We start from the raw sequence: 19,569 nt of genomic DNA, 5'->3' as shown, positions 1-19,569 counted from the left end.
GGGTGGGGCTTGTCATATTGGCTCCACCCTCACTTCAACCACGGTAGTAGGGGGAATTGGTCCATCTGGGGAGTTTCAAGGTACTCAGATACCCCCTCTGCATGCTCTAGTCTGTGGGGGCCCCGGGACGACCGCCCCTGTCGGCCCCCCTTAATCCGGCCCTCATTATAGAGGACATAACCTGTAGGCAAGAAGTATACTACAATGCATGGTCTGTTCATCCATGTTCGTGCTTTATCTAACTAACTGACTTTGTAATAGAGTAACACTTCCATTCAGCACCCTGTGCTGCTGGGCATCACTGTGATGACCATTTGCGCACATAACAGCCAATTATGGTAGCCTGGGGACGTTCTCGAGTTTTTCAGCTTACTGCGCATTCACCTAAGAAATAAATAGGTGATTGTACAGGCGCACATTCAGACTTAAGCATATGGATGAAGTTCACTGGTGTGTACGGATTGATCCATCTGTCGGTGGGCCACACTGTCTGTGACATGGGTGTTTCTGGGTGAAAACTGGGTAGCGCCCATGTGAAAGCATGGAACTGATCTGTGTTAGGGGAGTGTTGGGTGACCTCAGTGCTCATTTGCAGAGTCCAGATGGTGATTGGCAGTCTGTATAAGATGGCTCTTTGGCACCCAGCATGGGGCTGGGGTAAGTGCTGATACTAATAATGATGGCTGCGAATGTAAGATCGGTGGGTGGTATAGGCTTCCACATGCAGTCACACAAATTTCTAGTATGCACACCGGGATTCTCGCATTAGCATAATGTAGCGAGCAGACATCCGCGGCAAGATGGAAATGCGACCGTGAATGTGTCCAACTCAGAATTAGTTCTACATACAGATATGACCTCAAACACTGTGGCTTCAGTCGCGTTGAACAGCCTGTCTTGGCGCACCAGGTCCTGGGAAACTCGGCTGTGCCGAGCGTCTTTTTTGCTCAAAATGTACATCTTATTCACAGAAATAAAACAACTGGAAAAGAACTACTGTGCTAGATTACACTGATCAATTTGATGTGCAACATTTGTACATCTGTGTGCAACTGAGTCTGGGGGCCTGATTCAGAGGCACTCGCTATTTGCGAGCACACGCTCTGAATCAGAGTGGATTTTTTTTAAAAATAAAATCCGCCTCCAGGCCGCTCACATAGCTGTGGGTGACCACCCACAGCTTTTGTGAGAGGCATGGCGATGGTCGCGATTATCGCGACCATAGGGCTTGCGACGAGACACTTGTGGTAGGGTCTCGGTTCCCGCAAGCCCGAGTGAACTTCCTGCTCTAACAGAGCAGGAAGTTCACTACTAACATAACGAATGATATCAGTAGGGCCGCCCACAAACGGCAGTCGTTCCTTCGGGAACGCCTCCATTTGTCCAGCCACCCCCCTCCCTGCCTACAAAACGGGGTGAGCTGTTGATCAACATGTTTTGTAGCGAGCCCCGGAGCGAGTGGTTCTCACTCGCTCTGGGGCTCGCACACGTGCACACTGGCCGACCATTGACCCACTTGCGAGCGCTATGCGCTCGCGAACGGGTCTGAATCAGGCCCTGAATCTGTGTAAGAAGTGGTCTGATCTGGTCAAGTTCTGTTCTGCTTCATCTGTGAGTCTGTAAGTGTTTAAAACTACTTTTTGTGCGGCTCAGAGTCTCTAGTGCACTGTGTGCCTGATTCAGTGCTGGACGCAATGGTGATTACGGTCGCAGATCGAGCGATTGTTTGCCATTGTGCATGCGTATAAGCCAAAAAAACTCAGGCATGTCTGTCCATTTGAACGCCGTTTCATGGGCATGCATAAATTAACCCATGCGATCTACGCGGTACTGCATGTCAGGAGAACTCCCAAGGCTGCGGTAGGTCAGACCTGCCGCCAGGGCAAGATGGTTGATCGATGTGCTTCGATGTTACCAATATTTCCGCAGGTAAGCAATGACGTACGCATATGAAAAGGCAGCAGTGGGCATCCTTATACTCAGGTAGGCTTTGCAACCATTAGCATATTTTCGCAGCTGTGATGCGCACGAAATCGCAGCTTCGACTGCATTAGCGTCCATCTCTGAATCAGGCCCTTTGAAAGGTGTTCCGCTGCGTCTGTGATGCAAATAAAATGTTTAAATTTGGGATGTGCAGGCTCGGTTTTACTCGGATTTACTCGGTTCTTATCGGCACTTTACCGCAAATTCGGATTTATTATATTGGCTATCCAAAACACATGATAGGCGATAGCCAATAAAATGCCATTTAAAGATCCGAGTAAATCCGAGTAAAACCGAACCCGCTCACCCCTAGTTTAAATATTTTACCTAATAGCAGTTAAATATCCATTACAAATGTAATGCTTTTAAAATGTGCTGGGTACAAATCATGCAAGTGGGGGTACCAAGGTGAAAACTGATTGAGAACCACTGATTTAGAGGAATATGAACCTGCCCTCAATGGGTTTCTAGTGTAAATGGAAAATATTTGGAAAGTTTGGACCAATTAGCTACACAATCCCATTTCAAGTGTTATGTGTATAGGGTTGATAGTTCAGGCACCTGTATACATGCAGCACTGTAAAAACGCAAATCTCCCACTTAACATGAGGCACTGGGTCTGATTCATTGCAATAGCGTACGCAGATCAACCAATGGTGATATGTATGCAGTGCACGTGCGCAGGCCAGTATTGCGATAGCACTTCGATCACGTAGGCAGATACAAAGCCATTGCAGAGTGAGTGACAGGACGTCAGCATTTGGGGCTGATGGGGGAGTGGTTGGAGAAACGCAGGCTTGCCTGTCCGTTTGAATACCGTTTCCTTGGCGTGCATAAATTAGCCACTGCAACGGCATTCACAGCTTGTGTACTCACTGCGTGAGACGAGAGTTGCAATTTCTGAGACAGTTCTGACCTGCTATCAGATGTTACCGATGTATACGCAGAATTGTGAGGTCTTACGGATGTGAGAAAGTGGTAGTGGGCAGCTCTATGCTGGCTGTGCAGTTGCAGACATTAGCATATTTTCACAGCAGAACTGCGTGTGAATCAGGCCCACTGTTTCTTGCTGCTGACCAATGACCCTACAAACTCAAACCCAGAGAGCCAAGTGTGGCTGAAGTAGACATTGTGCAGGTGGAAGGCAAATGTAATTAAATAGGCAGGAACTTTGCAAAATAAATCAGTATCAGCAGCTGCGATCAGCGGCAGGCTCCAGCTACATTCAGAGTGCAGTGGGGTGGATATAAGAGGACTGAAGACAGGAGGGGGAAGGGGGGTGCAAGCAAGTGAGGGTGCCAACATTGATAGCGCAGCCTAGAGCTCCTCACAGACCACCGTAGACCTCCAAATGTGATGGCCTCTAAGTAATATTAAAAATCATGTGTAAGCTGAGACATCACACACAAGCAATCTATCTTCATGACCATCAACGTCTCATGCTATGTACTTTACTGTACTTTGTACAGTAATTTTCTTTTATAATAGTTACCCCTACCCGATTTCATCCTACTCCCTTTATAACTATATAAAAATATACAAAGGAACACGACTGTTTTATTAATTTCTTTTTATATGCAACAGTTTCTTCAATAAATAGAAGGCTTAAAAAAAAATACAAATAACATTGGCATGTGGCAGTAGACGGGCCAGCCCCCCAGAGCCCCATGTGTCACCTATGGGTCCAATTCTTTCCATATTGCTAATTTTTGTAGGAATAAATGACTTGGTTTATATACGAGAATTCTAGTTCTTTGCAAAGTTGTGTTGTAAATTGTGTTTTTCATGTTTTATTAGAACATGTAATGGCAAAATATAATGAATAATTTACTTTTCGCTCTACTGTATTTCTACAATCTTGGTGACAGTATACATTACTTTTTACAAAGCTTACAAAGGGACATGTACTGAATTAACCGTAATTAAGGGTTTAGAGGCCCTATAATACAATCCTTTGTGTCTCTGCTTATTATGGAGGTTGTGATGTACATTTGAAGACATTTGCAGTAGAGGCCTGGCAGAGCATCACCAGGGATGAAACCCAGCGTCTGGTGATGTCTATGCGTTCCAGACTTCAGGCTGTAATTGCCTGCAAAGGATTTGCAACAAAGTATTAAAAAGTGAAAGTTAGATTTAGGATTGTTTAGTTTGTCCCATTACTTTTGGCCACTTAAAAAGTGGGAGGCACATATAGAAACCGTTGTGATTCCTACACCGTTCACCTGATTTGGATGTAATTACCCTCAAATTAAATCTGAAAGTCTGCAGTTAAAGCACATCTTGTTTGTTTCATTTCAAAGCCATTGTGGTGGTGAATAGAGTCCAAAATATGAAAATTCCGCAGTGTCCCAATATTTATGCACCTGACTGTATATACACAAACACATACATACACTTATATACACAATAAAACAGTACATATAGAAACTTAAATTGTATGCAGCTGCCGCTCACTTCATTAGGCCCCGCCCCCTCATGCTGTTATTCGCGGGTCACATGGGGATAGGTGCACTATCTTATGTCCCTACTTAAAAAATAGGTGGGAGTGGTGCCAATGCTCTCTCTGGCACAGGGCACCAAAAAATCTAATTACAGCTCTGGCTCATAACATATAAAGATCACTTATGGGCAGATATAGAAGAGCAAATGGGCCCACTTCCCAGTACTCAGAATTGCCAGTAAAAGCATAATCTGTGCTTAGCTTTGCAGGTACACCTGAAAATAGGGTGAATGTCACTAGGAGGTCCAACTTACCAACACAATAGGACCAGTTTGGAGACAAGCTTCTCTTGTTCCAAGGGTTGTTGCACCCTGGAAGGTTTGTGTCATAAGACTTTGCTCATTGCTTTGCTGGATATGAGATATTTTACACCTGGTTTTCCACTGTGTTTCCACTTATAATGGGTAATAATAAATAAATACATTTCCCTACTTACCGATGTCAGGATTATAGGGTAATCTACTTTTGTGCAGTGGGACTACATTCACTCTTTTTGTGATTGGTTAAATAATTCTGCTAATAATGTTACCAGCACCCTTTAAGGTCTTTTTAACAAATTAACTGGCGTGATAGCTTGGGATGCAATCACAGTCAGCCAGGCTTTCGACAACATGGTTGCATCCCATGCACCTGTGCCGTCCTGCTCATTTTCCCAGTGTTTAAAGGGGAAATCTGCCAACATCACTGCGATTTTGAATCCCTGAATGCTGTGCGAAGGACACTTTGGAGCACATGCACAATAACAAAAGTGCAAGGAGGAGAATTCAGTTCTCTTCTGAGCACAATTAAGCTGATCTCGGAGTGCAGCAATTACTGTACTTACAGCAAGGGGACTGATGATCAGTTCTCTCTGACACATGATCCGCAACACTCTGCATGCATGGGTAGGGGTTATGTCACTAGGGGAGTGGGCAATGCCCATTAATGTGCAATGGCCCTGGGGGTACAATATTTTAATAATGACAAAAATAAAGAAGACATGAATGCATCATAGGCAAACACAGGGGGGGGGGTTTCCGTATACCTGGAAACCCCCCTCCCCAGCACACACCATGACCACAATAGAAATAGTAATATAATAGAATGTTACTAGTGCTGCATGTTCTTCACAGTATCACAAATGAAATAATTAGCACCACCTGTGGATCTTTTAAAAAGTGTCAGCTAATAATAAATATACAACATGCACTGTTAGGGATGCACTGCTGTAGACCATCAATAGGGTTAATTATTAATACTGTATAATAATACACTATCCAGTACATAAAGAGACCAATATGTACATATACAGTATATGTCCAGGGCGGTGCTAGGTTCTTCTGCCACTCCCTCAGACTCCCGGACTTGCACCAATGCTCTGGAATGGTGCCCACATCTGAAGAAAAACATTCTGCCCAGACAGGATGGACCTACTGCCGCATCTAATGGCATACTGTGATCGCTGGTCCTGTATATGCTGGAATTATGCAACACAATATACTTTGTATTGTATGTAACATATTGCTGGATAATTACTAATTCTGCCCTCTTCATGGACTGGCCAAACTCGCTCTAAAATCAAGCATTTGGAAACCCCCGTCTAGATATCCTGCGTTTGCCACTGTGCATACTGTGCCGGCTTGGGCCTCATACTTGGGATTGGGGTTTTTTTTGCCCATCAAGCTATTGCTCTCTGGTGAGGGCTTTTAGGTTGTTGGACTCACAGTCAGGCTCCTTATTAAGTGTTGGCCTTTCAAGTTCTGTTACAGTAATTAGTGTTTTTTTTACTATTACCTGCAAGTCCAATAAATGCCATGTTTTGTGCTTATTGTAAAGTGTATAAGAGCGTGTATGTCTGTGGTTATAAAGTTCTTTGCAACTTAAAACTTAAACAAAGCTGGACATATACATGATGGAAGCACATTGTAAATTACATATAAATGGTGAAATCTTATAATTAAGTAGCAATACAGTTTGATTTTTTTTTATAGTGTTTACCATAACCGCCATAATTTGTGTCACACGCAATGTGTCTAAGTCCCCATTTGTATTCAGTTATAGAAATAAATTTAAATCAGGTAAAAAACGAACTATTAATTCAGTGTATATGCAATTAGTGTGCATCTATCATGTGTATTCAGTGTCTATGCCATTAGTATGCCTATATCATGTGTATTCAGTGTATATGCCATTAGTGTGCCTCTATCATGTGTATTCAGTATATATGCCATTAGAGTACCTCTATAATGTGAATTCAGTATATATGCCATTAGTATGCCTCTGTCATGTGTATTCAGTATATATGCCATTAGTGTGCCTCTATCATGTGTATTCAGTGTATATGCCATTAGTATGCCTCTGTCATGTGTATTCAGTGTATATGCCATTAGTGTGCCTCTATCATGTGTATTCAGTATATATGCCATTAGTGTACCTCTATAATGTGAATTCAGTATATATGCCATTAGTGTGCCTCTGGCATGTGTATTCAGTGTATATGCCATTAGTGTGCCTCTATCATGTGTATTCAGTGTATATGCCATTAGTGTACCTCTATCATGTGTATTCAGTGTATATGCCATTAGAGTACCTCTATAATGTGAATTCAGTGTATATGCCATTAGTGTTCCTCTGTCATGTGTATTCAGTGTATATGCCATTAGTGTGCCTCTATCATGTGTATTCAGTGTATATGCCATTAGTATGCCTCTATCATGTGTATTCAGTGTATATGCCATTAGTATGCCTCTATCATGTGTATTCAGTGTATTTGCCATTAGTATGTCTCTATCATGTGTATTCAGTGTATATGCCATTAGTGTGCCTCTATCATGTGTATTCAGTGTATATGCCTTTAGTGTGCCTCTATCATGTGTATTCAGTGTATATGCCATTAGTGTGCTTCTATCATGTGTATTCAGTGTCTATGCCATTAGTATGCCTATATCATGTGTATTCAGTGTATATGCCATTAGTGTGCATCTATCATGTGTATTCAGTGTATATGCCATTAGTGACTGTGCATCTATCATGTGTATTCAGTGTATATGCCATTAGTGTTCCTCTGTCATGTGTATTCAGTGTATATGCCATTAGTGTGCTTCTATCATGTGTATTCAGTGTATTTGCCATTAGTGTGCCTCTATCATGTGTATTCAGTGTATATGCCATTAGTGTGCATCTATCATGTGTATTCAGTGTATATGCCATTAGTGTGCATCTATCATGTGTATTCAGTGTATATGCCATTAGTGACTGTGCATCTATCATGTGTATTCAGTGTATATGCCATTAGTGTGCATCTACCATGTGTGTTCAGTGTATTTGCCATTAGTGTGCCTCTATCATGTGTATTCAGTGTATATGCCATTAGTGTGCATCTATCATGTGTATTCAGTGTATATGCCATTAGTATGCCTCTATCATGTGTATTCAGTGTATATGCCATTAGTGTGCCTCTATCATGTGTATTCAGTATATATGCCATTAGAGTACCTCTATAATGTGAATTCAGTATATATGCCATTAGTATGCCTCTGTCATGTGTATTCAGTATATATGCCATTAGTGTGCCTCTATCATGTGTATTCAGTGTATATGCCATTAGTATGCCTCTGTCATGTGTATTCAGTGTATATGCCATTAGTGTGCCTCTATCATGTGTATTCAGTATATATGCCATTAGAGTACCTCTATAATGTGAATTCAGTATATATGCCATTAGTGTGCCTCTGGCATGTGTATTCAGTGTATATGCCATTAGTGTGCCTCTATCATGTGTATTCAGTGTATATGCCATTAGTGTACCTCTATCATGTGTATTCAGTGTATATGCCATTAGAGTACCTCTATAATGTGAATTCAGTGTATATGCCATTAGTGTTCCTCTGTCATGTGTATTCAGTGTATATGCCATTAGTGTGCCTCTATCATGTGTATTCAGTGTATATGCCATTAGTATGCCTCTATCATGTGTATTCAGTGTATATGCCATTAGTATGCCTCTATCATGTGTATTCAGTGTATATGCCATTAGTATGTCTCTATCATGTGTATTCAGTGTATATGCCATTAGTGTGCCTCTATCATGTGTATTCAGTGTATATGCCTTTAGCGTGCCTCTATCATGTGTATTCAGTGTATATGCCATTAGTGTGCTTCTATCATGTGTATTCAGTGTATTTGCCATTAGTGTGCCTCTATCATGTGTATTCAGTGTATATGCCATTAGTGTGCATCTATCATGTGTATTCAGTGTATATGCCATTAGTGTGCATCTACCATGTGTATTCAGTGTATATGCCATTAGTGTGCATCTATCATGTGTATTCAGTGTATATGCCATTAGTGACTGTGCATCTATCATGTGTATTCAGTGTATATGCCATTAGTGTGCATCTACCATGTGTGTTCAGTGTATATGCCATTAGTGTGCCTCTAACGTGTGCACATCCAAGGTTACTAACAAACAAGTTGTGCAAGGATTTTAAAAAATATGTAATTCTCAAAATATATACTGTATCTCACAACTGACTGCTAGGTTAATCCTGTAAGTGCACTGATGGAGTTGTCACTCCTATAATTTAAAAATGATGCTCCATGAGACTGGCAATTAACCATTTACCTACCAGCTGGTCCTGCAGTGAAGGATATAACATAGGAACAAATGTGTTGCAGACTATTTTCATGGAAATGCAGTTAAACTGGGCTCCTTGCTGATGCAGCCCAAATCGATACGTCTGCCAATACAAAGTGCTTGGACTAGGTGTCAGTTACACCCCTTCCGAATAAGTCTGGTGGGAGCAGCCTTGAGGGTCCAAAATTAGACCCTTACTGAATGCTGACAGCAGGAATTACTTAGTATCCCCCCCTCCATCCCTACATGAGCTCCAAAGAAAACATCAACCTACAGTAGGGAGGGGGATGAGAGTGGTGGGCAGCACAAATGGCTGCTCCCTAGTAAATCAACAGGTTGTAAAAAGAAAAATGTAACTGGTATCTAGTCCTTACTCTATTCTGAGAGCTTCTGTCATTATGTAGCATTTCCATATAGATGAGAAGGGATTCTAAGGCACAAAACCATTTCTTGTAATACCAATATAATAAACTCATACATACAGCACATAATTGTTTTTTATATTTATGTATATCACGCTAAGATTTTCCGCAAAACCTTTCAGATATCATAATAGGGTATCATTTAATAATATGGTGCAATGTGCAAAGGTTCTATAACACCTACAAACAAGTTGCATTCATTATGAAGAACTGTGCTAGAAAAATGATGTGTATGACACTGCTCTATTTCTGGGTTGTGTACGGGATCCCGGTGATCAGCGTCCCAACAGTCAGAATCCCAACGTATGCAGGTAAGTACCCTAACCCACCTTCCCCACAGCCTAACCCTATCCTCTCCCCCGCAGCCTAACCCTCCCCCAAATGTTTAACTCTAATCCCTATCCCTAAATCTAACCCTCCTCCTAACTCTAATACTTCCCATCAGGATGCCGACGGTAGGGATTCTGAAGCTGGGATTGCAACTGCTGTCGGATTCCGGCACCGGGATTATGACCATCGGCATCCAGTCTGCTGGGATGCCGACTGCCTCCCCTATTTTCTAGGACCGTGCTAGAGCAAGCAACTGAGCAAAAACAAGGAGGTTAATAATAGATGCAGCTAATGTCACATTGCCATTATGTTCAAACTGTACCATTTTCTCATGGAGGCCTATTTACCAAGCATATTTCTATAAAATTACATAGAAACTGCATAATTTTATGTACTATTGTTATCATTTATTTATATGATGCCACAAGTGTTCCGCAGCACCTTACAAAGTACATAAACAAATTGTTGACAAGCGACTTACAGAACAATACAATACAGGACCAGCACATGGATAATATATATTGCTACATTAGCGACCATAACACCCAGATAAGCAACAGAGCATAAGCAACCAAGTGTTAGGTGCCCTAGTGTTGAGTAAGAAGTAGATTAAACTAAAGTAGGGAGAAGCACAAGAGGGTAGAGGGCCCTGCTCGTAAGAACTTACATTCTAAAAGGGAGGGGAAGACAAACAGGGGTGACACAGATGGGGTAGATGGAGAGGAAGGAGCATGTAGCAGGGAGTTAGGATGATAGTAGTGGGTCTTGAGAGCCTGTTTGAAGATTGCAAAGAGGTGGAGAATCTGATGGGGAGTGGGAGAGTGTACCAGAGGTGGGGAGCAAAATCTTGGAGGCGGGAGTGGGAGGAAGTAATCATTTGGCATGAAAGGCGGTGTGCATTAGTTGAATGAAGAGAGCGGACAGGAGAGTGAAGAGAGATGGGGGTATATTTACTATGGTGCAGGTTTTTAGAAGTGGTTTTGTTGCCCATAGCAACCAATCAGATTCTAGCTATTACCTTCTAGAAGGTGCTAGATAAATGTTAAGTAGAATCTCATTGGTTGCTATGGACAACAAAACCACTTCTAAAAACCCGCACCTTAGTAAATATACCCCATGAGATCAGAGATGTACAGTATATTGGAGAAGATTGGGTATGGGCTTTGCAAGCAAGCGTGAGAACCTTAAATTGGGTTCTAAAAGGGAAGGGGAGCCAGTGGAGAGCTTGTAGGAGAGGGGAGGCAGATGTAGAGCGTTTGTAGAGGAAGATAAGCTGTGCAGCAGCATTAAGGACAGACTGGAGATGAGAGAGATGGGATTTGGGGAGGAGAGATAGGAGGAGGTTACAGTAGTCCAATCTGGAGATGACCAGTGAGTGTATGAAGGTTTTAGTAGCATCCTGGGTGAGATAGGGTCTGATCTTGGAAATATTTTTAAGATGGAAACGACAGGACTGGGAGAGGTTCTGGATATGTGGTTTGAAGGAGAGGGAGGAGTCCAGGATAACTCCAAGACAGCGCACCTTGGGACTAGATGAGATAGTTATGCCATCAATTGATAAAGAAATCATGGAAAGTGAGGTTATGTGGGAGGGTGGGAAGAGTATCAGCTCTGTCTTAGAAATATTAAGTTTAAGAAGTCAGAGTCAGAAGAGAGGGGGATAGATCAGGGGAGGAAAGGTAGATTTGAGTATCATCAGCATAGAGATGATAATGGAGGTTGAAAGAGCTGATGAATTCACCTAGAGAGGAAGTATAGGAGAGGTCCAAGAACAGAACCTTGGGGAACACCTACTGTAAGAGGCTGTGGGGGGGGAAGAGGAGTCGTGAGAGGAAACCAAGAAAGATCGGTCAGAGAGGTAGGAGGACAGCCAGGAGAGGGCAGTGTCACGTAGACCAAGGGAGTGAAGGATATGCAGCAGGAGAGGGTGGTCCACAGTGTCAAAAGCAGCAGAGAGATCAAGGAGAATGAGCAGAGAGTAGTGGCCTTTGGATTTGGCAGCAAGGAGGTCGTTGCTGACTTTCATGAGGGAAGTTTCAGTGGAGTGGAGGGAACGGAAGCTGGACTGAAAAGGGTCAAAGAGGGAGTGGGAGGAAAGAAAAGCGGTAAGGCAGTTGTAGACAATCCGCTCAAGGAGTTTGGAGGTAAAAGGGAGGAGAGAGATGGGTCAGTAGTTAGAGAGAAGGTTAGGATAAAGGGTAGGTTTTTAAGAATGGGGGAGACAAGGTCATGCTTGAATGCAGAAGGAACAGTGCCTGATGAGAGGGAGAGGTTAATGAGATGGGCAAGATGGGAGCAGGCAGAAGGAGAGAGGTAGCAGAGGAGGCGGGAGGGGATAGGATCAAGGGGTGAGGTGGTAGGGGGGAGGACTCGATGAGGGCCATGACTTCCTCTCCAGATACAGGGGAGAAGGATGTTAGAGTTGGTAAAGTTGATGGGGAGGGGTGATCTGGGAAAGGAGGAGGTGGAGAGCTGGGGATATGATGTCATGACGTTTGGAATCAATTTTAGATGTAAAGAAGGTAGCAAAGTCAAGGGCAGAGAGCAAGGAGGGGAGACGAGGAGGGGGTGGGCGAAGGAGGGAGTTGAAAGTGGTGAAGAGACGCTGGCAATTAGAGGACTGAGAAGAAATGAGGATCTTGAAATATGACTATTTAGAGAGGGAAAGAGCAGCACTATAGGATGAGAGCATAAATTTGAAATGGAGAAAATCTGCCTTAGAGCGTGATCTTCTCCACTGTCGCTTGGCACTTCGTGAACACTTTTGCAGGTATCTGGTGCATTTGGAATGCCAGGGTTGAGGAGTAGATTTGCAAGTGTGAGTAGTGATCACCGGAGTCCAGAGCAGAAGTAAGGGAGGCATTGTATAGGGAAGTGGCTTGTTCAGGACAGGAGAGAGAGAGAATAGGGGATAGAAGCGAGTCAAGCAGGGAAGAAAAGGGAATGGTGTCAATAGCCTCAATGTTACACTTCGTGATGGTGGCTTTTGGAGGTAGAGGAGGGGAAGGAGAGAGGTACAGTCAGGTGCATAAATATTGGGACATTGACAGAATTTTCATATTTTGGCCTCTATTCACCACCACAATGGCTTTGAAATGAAACAAACAAGATGTGCTTTAACTGCAGACTTTCAGATTTAATTTGAGGGTAATTACAACCAAATCAGGTGAACGGTGTAGGAATTACAACGGTTTCTATATGTGCCTCCCACTTTTTAAGGGGCCAAAAGTAATGGGACTATCAACTCAAAAGCTATTTCATGGACAGGTGTGGGCTATTCCCTTGTTATTTCATTATCAATTAAGCAGGTAAAAGGTCTGGAGTTGATTCTAGGTGTGACATTTGCATTTGGAATCAGATGCTGTTGACTCTCAATATGAGATCCAAAGAGCTATCAGTGAAGCAAGCCATCATTAGGCTGAAAAATCAATACAAACCCATCAGAGAGATAGCAAAAACTTTAGGTGTGGCCAAATCAACTGTTTGGAACATTCTTAAAAAGAAAGAACGCACCGGAGAGCTCAGCAACACCTAAAGACCCGGAAGACCAGGGAAAACAACTGTGGTGGATGACAGAAGAATTATTTCCCTGGTGAAGAAAAACTAGGGAAAAACAGTTGGCCAAATCAAGAACACTCTCCAACGAGGTAGGTGTATATGTGTCAAAGTCAACAATCAAGAGAAGACTTCACAAGAGTGAATATAGAGGGTTCACCACAAGATGTAAACCATTGGTGAGCCTCAAAAACAGGAAGACCAGATTAGAGTTTGCCAAAGAACATCTAAAAAAGCCATTACAGTTCTGGAACAAAATCCTATGGACAGTTGAGACAAAGATCAACTTGCTCCAAAACCTTGAGACCGGTCAGTACTTTACCTTTTTCCAGTAATGTGTGCCTGACGGGGTTAACACATCCATTATTCCAAAAGCTACTAAATTGCTGTGCTATACAAGCCTCAGAATGTTCATCGTTGTGGCTATTTCAACGGATACATTGTTTGCAGGTTAGCGGTGACAATATTACAAGATTCATTCATTAATTAACTAGCAAGTGTGTCAAAACGCTTTTTTATCTCTCAATTTGGAACTTTTCCATGTAGGAACTGTTATGTTGTGACTCCAACCCAGCACAATCAGTATCATCATTCTACACCAGCTAGTTATTACAATATTTATCCATTTATGCATGGTTTTTATTTTTATTGTTGAATATGTAATTTTTATTGTTGATGTTTGATTGATTCCTCCATATGTACTATCCTTTTTAATAATTTTTTGAGACTATAATAAATTTATCAATTTACTATCTATTTCTATTATTGTTTACCAGCGCGGTGTGTGTATATTTATATTTCTGTTGTAGTGCTTGCGGGGTTGCAATTTGTTCCCCTTTTTCATACCACTGCAGGTTTATCTCTAGATTCAGTTATCAGTGTGATATCCAAGCGCTAGGATACTTTTTCTTGGACAATGACCCGAAGCATACTGCAAAAGCAACCAAAGAGTTTTTTAAGGCTAAAAAGTGGAATGTTATGCAATGGCCAAGTCAATCCCCTGACCTGAGGGCCTGATTCAGAGCCGGACGCTCTGACCAGAGCGCTCGCTCTGAATCAGGGCCCTCCTACCTCAACTTGGAGTGGCCTCTTGGACGCTCGCATAGCTGTGGGTTACCACCCACAGCTATAGCAAGCGTCCATGATGATGGTCGCGATGGTCAAGACCATCGCGACCATCGGGCTTGCGACGAGACCCTGCGGTAGGGTCTTGCTGCCGCAAGCCCTGGAGTGATTTTGGCTCCATCAGAGCCAAAATCACTCCCACTGACATCACTACTGATGTCAGTGGGGCCGGCTCCAGGCGGTAGACGTTCCCATGGGAACGCCTCCGTCTGGCAGCACGCCCCCTTTGGTGCGAGACCCCGAGCGACAGCTTGGCTGTCGCTATGTGGGTCTCGCGCATGCGCACAACGGAGCTCCCTCCATCATGCGCATGTGCATTAGGGCACCATCGACCCGCTTGCGAGCGTCCTGCGCTCGCGAGCGGGTCTGAATTAGGCCCTGAATCCGATTGAGCATGCATTTCACTTGATGAAGACAAAACAGAAGAGAAAATGCCCCAAGAACAAGCAGGAACTGAAGACATTTGCAGTAGAGGCCTGGCAGAGCATCACCAGGGATGAAACCCAGCGTCTGGTGATGTCTATGTGTTCCAGACTTCAGGCTGTAATTGCCTGCAAAGGATTTGCAACAAAGTATTAAAAAGTGAAAGTTAGATTTAGGATTGTTTAGCTTGTCCCATTACTTTTGGCCCCTTAAAAAGTGGGAGGCACATATAGAAACCGTTGTAATTCCTACACCATTCACTTGATTTGGATGTAATTACCCTCAAATTAAATCTGAAAGTCTGCAGTTAAAGCACATCTTGTTTGTTTCATTTCAAAGCCATTGTGGTGGTGAATAGAGGCCAAGATATGAAAATTCTGTCAATGTCCCAATATTTATGCACCTGACTGTATTTTTTCCACGGCACACATGGGGCAAAAGTTTCTTATTGAGAAATTCAGCAAAACTTAAATGAAGTAAATTGTGCTTATATGTCACCCTTAGGTTCAGTCACGTGGTGGTTGAAAGGGCTCCACTTTTTGTTTGATTGGCAGCAGCCAACTCTGGTTTTGCCTATCACACTGACTAAAAATAATTTTATTTGTACTGGACCTCCAACCCAAGCAACCCTTGCAAGTGCCCTGAGGCACCACAGGGTGCTAAGGCACCCAGTTTGGGAACCACTGGGTTAACCGGAGCATTGTGACTCCAAATGACAGTTGACTTAATTAGCAATAAATGTATTGATTTTATTACAAACTCTTGTCCTGATCTTTGGATATAAGTTCACGCATATCCTGTATACTTGAACACCCACATCTCTGGCAGTATAACAATTACATAGGTATAGCGCTGTTGAAGCTGAATAATTGGCTGAGACAAGTTCAGTTTAAAATTTTATCACGACGACGCCATCTTGTGACTGGCCGCAAGACGCCATCTTGAAAATGAGATTGCAAGACGCCATTTTACGAATGGCCGCCTAAGCGCCATTTTAAATAAACTCACATTTTAGTACATGTGGCCATAATACTATTAGCACCATGCAATTGCATCTTTCACCATTTCTCATACACACATTAATACACATAATTGCGCTGTTAACTAGTCACATATTAGCGAATGCATAGGACTTTGTATGAAACCGCTGTTTTATTAGCTTTATGCGCACGCATCTGCCCCAAGTTAACTAGCATCCTTAAATCAAACCCCGAATACTCACACATTACATATTCACACATAAGGTTTAATAAGCTTTAAAGTATATGATTTAAGTTGGTTCAGTTAGTTTAAATGCTGAGAAATAAAGATATTTAATAACTAAGGTTTTATACATGTTAAACAAGTCGTGTTTGGTTTCATACTGATGCGTACTCTTTTTACAGTATTCTGGTGTTATCGGTGGGGAGATCGCATCATGCATTCTCGAGTTATGGATCGCAGAGCCTACAAGCAACAAAATGTATATTTCATGAACAACTGTTAGGATGTTGCAGGGGGCGGGAAGGGAAAGATCCCCAGCTGTTAGAGGCAGGGAGAGTCTATTTGAACCAGCCTGTTAAATGCTCTGTAACAGATGCTTCTCCCCTGGGAACCAATGACATCAGCAACAAACTTGTCTATTGTCCTGTCTATTCTGGGGGGGTATAAATATGTGTGCTCAAATGCTGAGTTCTTAGTCTTCGTGCTGAATGCTGAATGATGAGGGGTCTCTTGCTGATGCCTGCATATGTATACTGTACTTGGGTCTGTATAATTCCTTTTGCACCTAAATTGTGTCTGGATCAATTGCGTGTAACTGTCTGAACTTTTACTTGAATAACACTTGTGCTTTGGAACCACAGATTCCAGGTCTAAGTCTTTATTTACTGTATGACTGCATACGCAAATTAGCGTCATCCTTAGAGGTTTATAGGAAGGATTTTAGAAGGTACAGGCAGGGGTATTTAGAGGTTCTGATCCAGTATCGTTAGTTGGGGGCTCGTAGTGAAGTCACTTACCTGCTCACATGGTACATACGGCTATCGATATTTCAGCAAAAGGTGGAGTGGCCACATGCAGGGTTTTGCCTGCAACCGCTTTGTGCTGGAAGAACACTATCCGTCTCCGTGTGAATCAAGGAAGCTGACTAGAATCCAGGGACAAGAGAGGAAAAAGTTTATTTTCCTCTGTTGATAGAACCTTACGTTTAAAGGGGTGCCGCAGTACTGAGTACGCTGCTAAATTGCAGGTTTGCGCATAGCAAAGACGCACTTTTGTGTACGCAGTTAAAAAGTCATTATACGGTTGTGTGGTAGTCGCATTATTGTGTATGCGGCTGGTCGCACAATAGCGTATACGCACGTCCGGTTCTGCTGCCACGTGTTTTAACAAAGCCGTTGAGGTTTACTTTTTTTTCTCCAATTGTTACCAATATCTGGGTTAACGTTTATTTTTCTGAGCAGGAAAAAAAAGTGTGTAAGTGAATATTTGTTGAACAAAGTTAAGGGTACCGTATGACCTTTAAGGGCTAGGTAAGTAGCTTTACCGTTCTATACACAGTAGCAGGTGTACATGTTGTCTTTGTTGTAGAGAGGTGCGTGAGAGTAGCCGACATATAAACTCTCATAGGTGTGGAAGTTGCCTTACTAAATCTTATCCTGGTGTGGAAGTTGCCTTTTTCAAATCTTATTAAGTTGTGGAAGTTGCCTTACTAAATCTTATCCAGGTGTGTGGGCGCCGCTGACTTAAATCGTCCACAGGTAAGTGAAAGTATCTTGATTGTCTTTCACCAGTTTAAATCTTTATTGAAAAGCGTAGGAGTTGTCTCAGAATGGGAGCCGCGCAAACAGTAGAGATGTTAGACAATGATGTGCTGCTAATGGAGGCGCCGATCGGATCGGCCCGTCGTATCATACATACTAAGTACGGTATTTATGCAATAAGGTATTGTGATTTATGGTTTAATATGACGAGGAAGAGTGTTAGACCGTTTCCCAGAATTGGTAGTTTTGATAAAAATGTGTTAGACAATGTCCGGGAACACATCAATTTGATGCGCTCCCGAAAGAAAAAGGTTAAATATTTTGAATGTTTAAAACTGTGGCAGCATGAAGGGGATGCGTGGCTTAAAAATGTTCAAACGACGCAAGCTAGCGTCATGAGCACATTGCCAGAAAATACAACCGCGGCGCTAAATTGCAATACGGGCGAGCCGCAAAATGGCGTGCACGTGCGTCAAGGTAGTGTTGTGGAGAATATTGCCAGCAGTTCACGCTCACCTCCCCCACCTTATGTGGATGGAGGTGCAAGTACAGTTACCAAAAATACCCATAAAAATGTAACAAGCAACTTGTACCCTCTCTTAAGCAACTATAAAGAAAATGTTCATGATGCGGATGATGAGCCTATTGTAATGTCTGCCATTTCCCATGCTGTGCAGATGATAGATGCTACATCACCACAATCATGAGTGGTGCCGCCATCTCCATCGGTAACAGCAAGGGAAGTGTTAATGCCCTCTGCACCCATAGAGGAAGTTGTTCATACCATACGTAGCAGCAGCAGACTACACCCCCAGCCAGGTAATCAGGTCAAAGGTAGCAGCGCTACCGGTCTGCATCCCATTCGCACAATAACTGTTCCAAATGGAAATGCAGATGTAAACGGTATAGTGCCCACGAGGGAAGTAGTAATGCATTGTCCTTGGACAAGAGCAGAACTAAATTCCATCATAAATGATTTCCCCCGATCCCAAAAAGGAATTAGTCAAATGTCAAAGATTTTTGAGAAATTTGGGTAGTTCACATGAACCCACTAATAAAGATTGGCGTGTGGTGTTAAGGGCCTGTCTGCCACGCAATACCGACGTGACAAAATTTATCACGGATTGTGTATTGGATGGTGACGTTCCCTTAACAGACCAAGTAAACCAAGGTAACATTTCCCGCATTGTAACTCAGTTGGGTATATATTTTCCAGTAGTAGTTAACTGGAACAAAATTTTCACCATTAAGCAGAAGGAGAGTGAAACTGCAGAAGATTATTGCAATCGGGCTCTGCAGGCTATCACCCAGTACACTGGGATAGAGGATATTAAAGATAGCACTCACCACCGGGGAATGATAGTCACAGTACTTGTGGACGGTCTGAAAGAGAGTTTAAAAACTCGGGTTCAGACCTCACAGCCTGGCTGGCGGGACTCACAATAGATACCCTCATAGAAACCGCCATTGAGCATGATAAAAACATCTCCAAGAAGAGAGAAGCCCACAGCGAAAAACTAATGGCTGTCAGTCTACAAGCTCTGGAGGGAATGACGGTAACATCACAGTCAACATACACAGTTGCACTTGCACACACAGTCACTTCTGAACAAGTATGTGCTCTCACTAACCCCATGCAACAGCAAACACAACTCTATCCCACTAACCCGATGCAACCACAGGTCCCAGGCTACCCACCAACTTCTTATCCCCCACAATACCCTTACCCTCCCTATCCTTACCCATATCCACCACCTTTACCCTCTGCGCAAACCTCACAACACCACATCTTCACCCGATACACGAACATGTTTTAACTGTAAACAAACAGGACACTTAAGTAGAAACTGTACAGTAAAAAGAGTAGGGACC

Source organism: Taudactylus pleione, unplaced genomic scaffold (assembly GCF_031769625.1).
Source record: "Taudactylus pleione unplaced genomic scaffold, aTauple2 ptg000019l, whole genome shotgun sequence".
Classification (NCBI taxonomy): domain Eukaryota; kingdom Metazoa; phylum Chordata; class Amphibia; order Anura; family Myobatrachidae; genus Taudactylus; species Taudactylus pleione.
The sequence above is the reverse complement of the archived record's forward strand: the minus strand, read 5'-3'. Positions refer to the sequence as shown.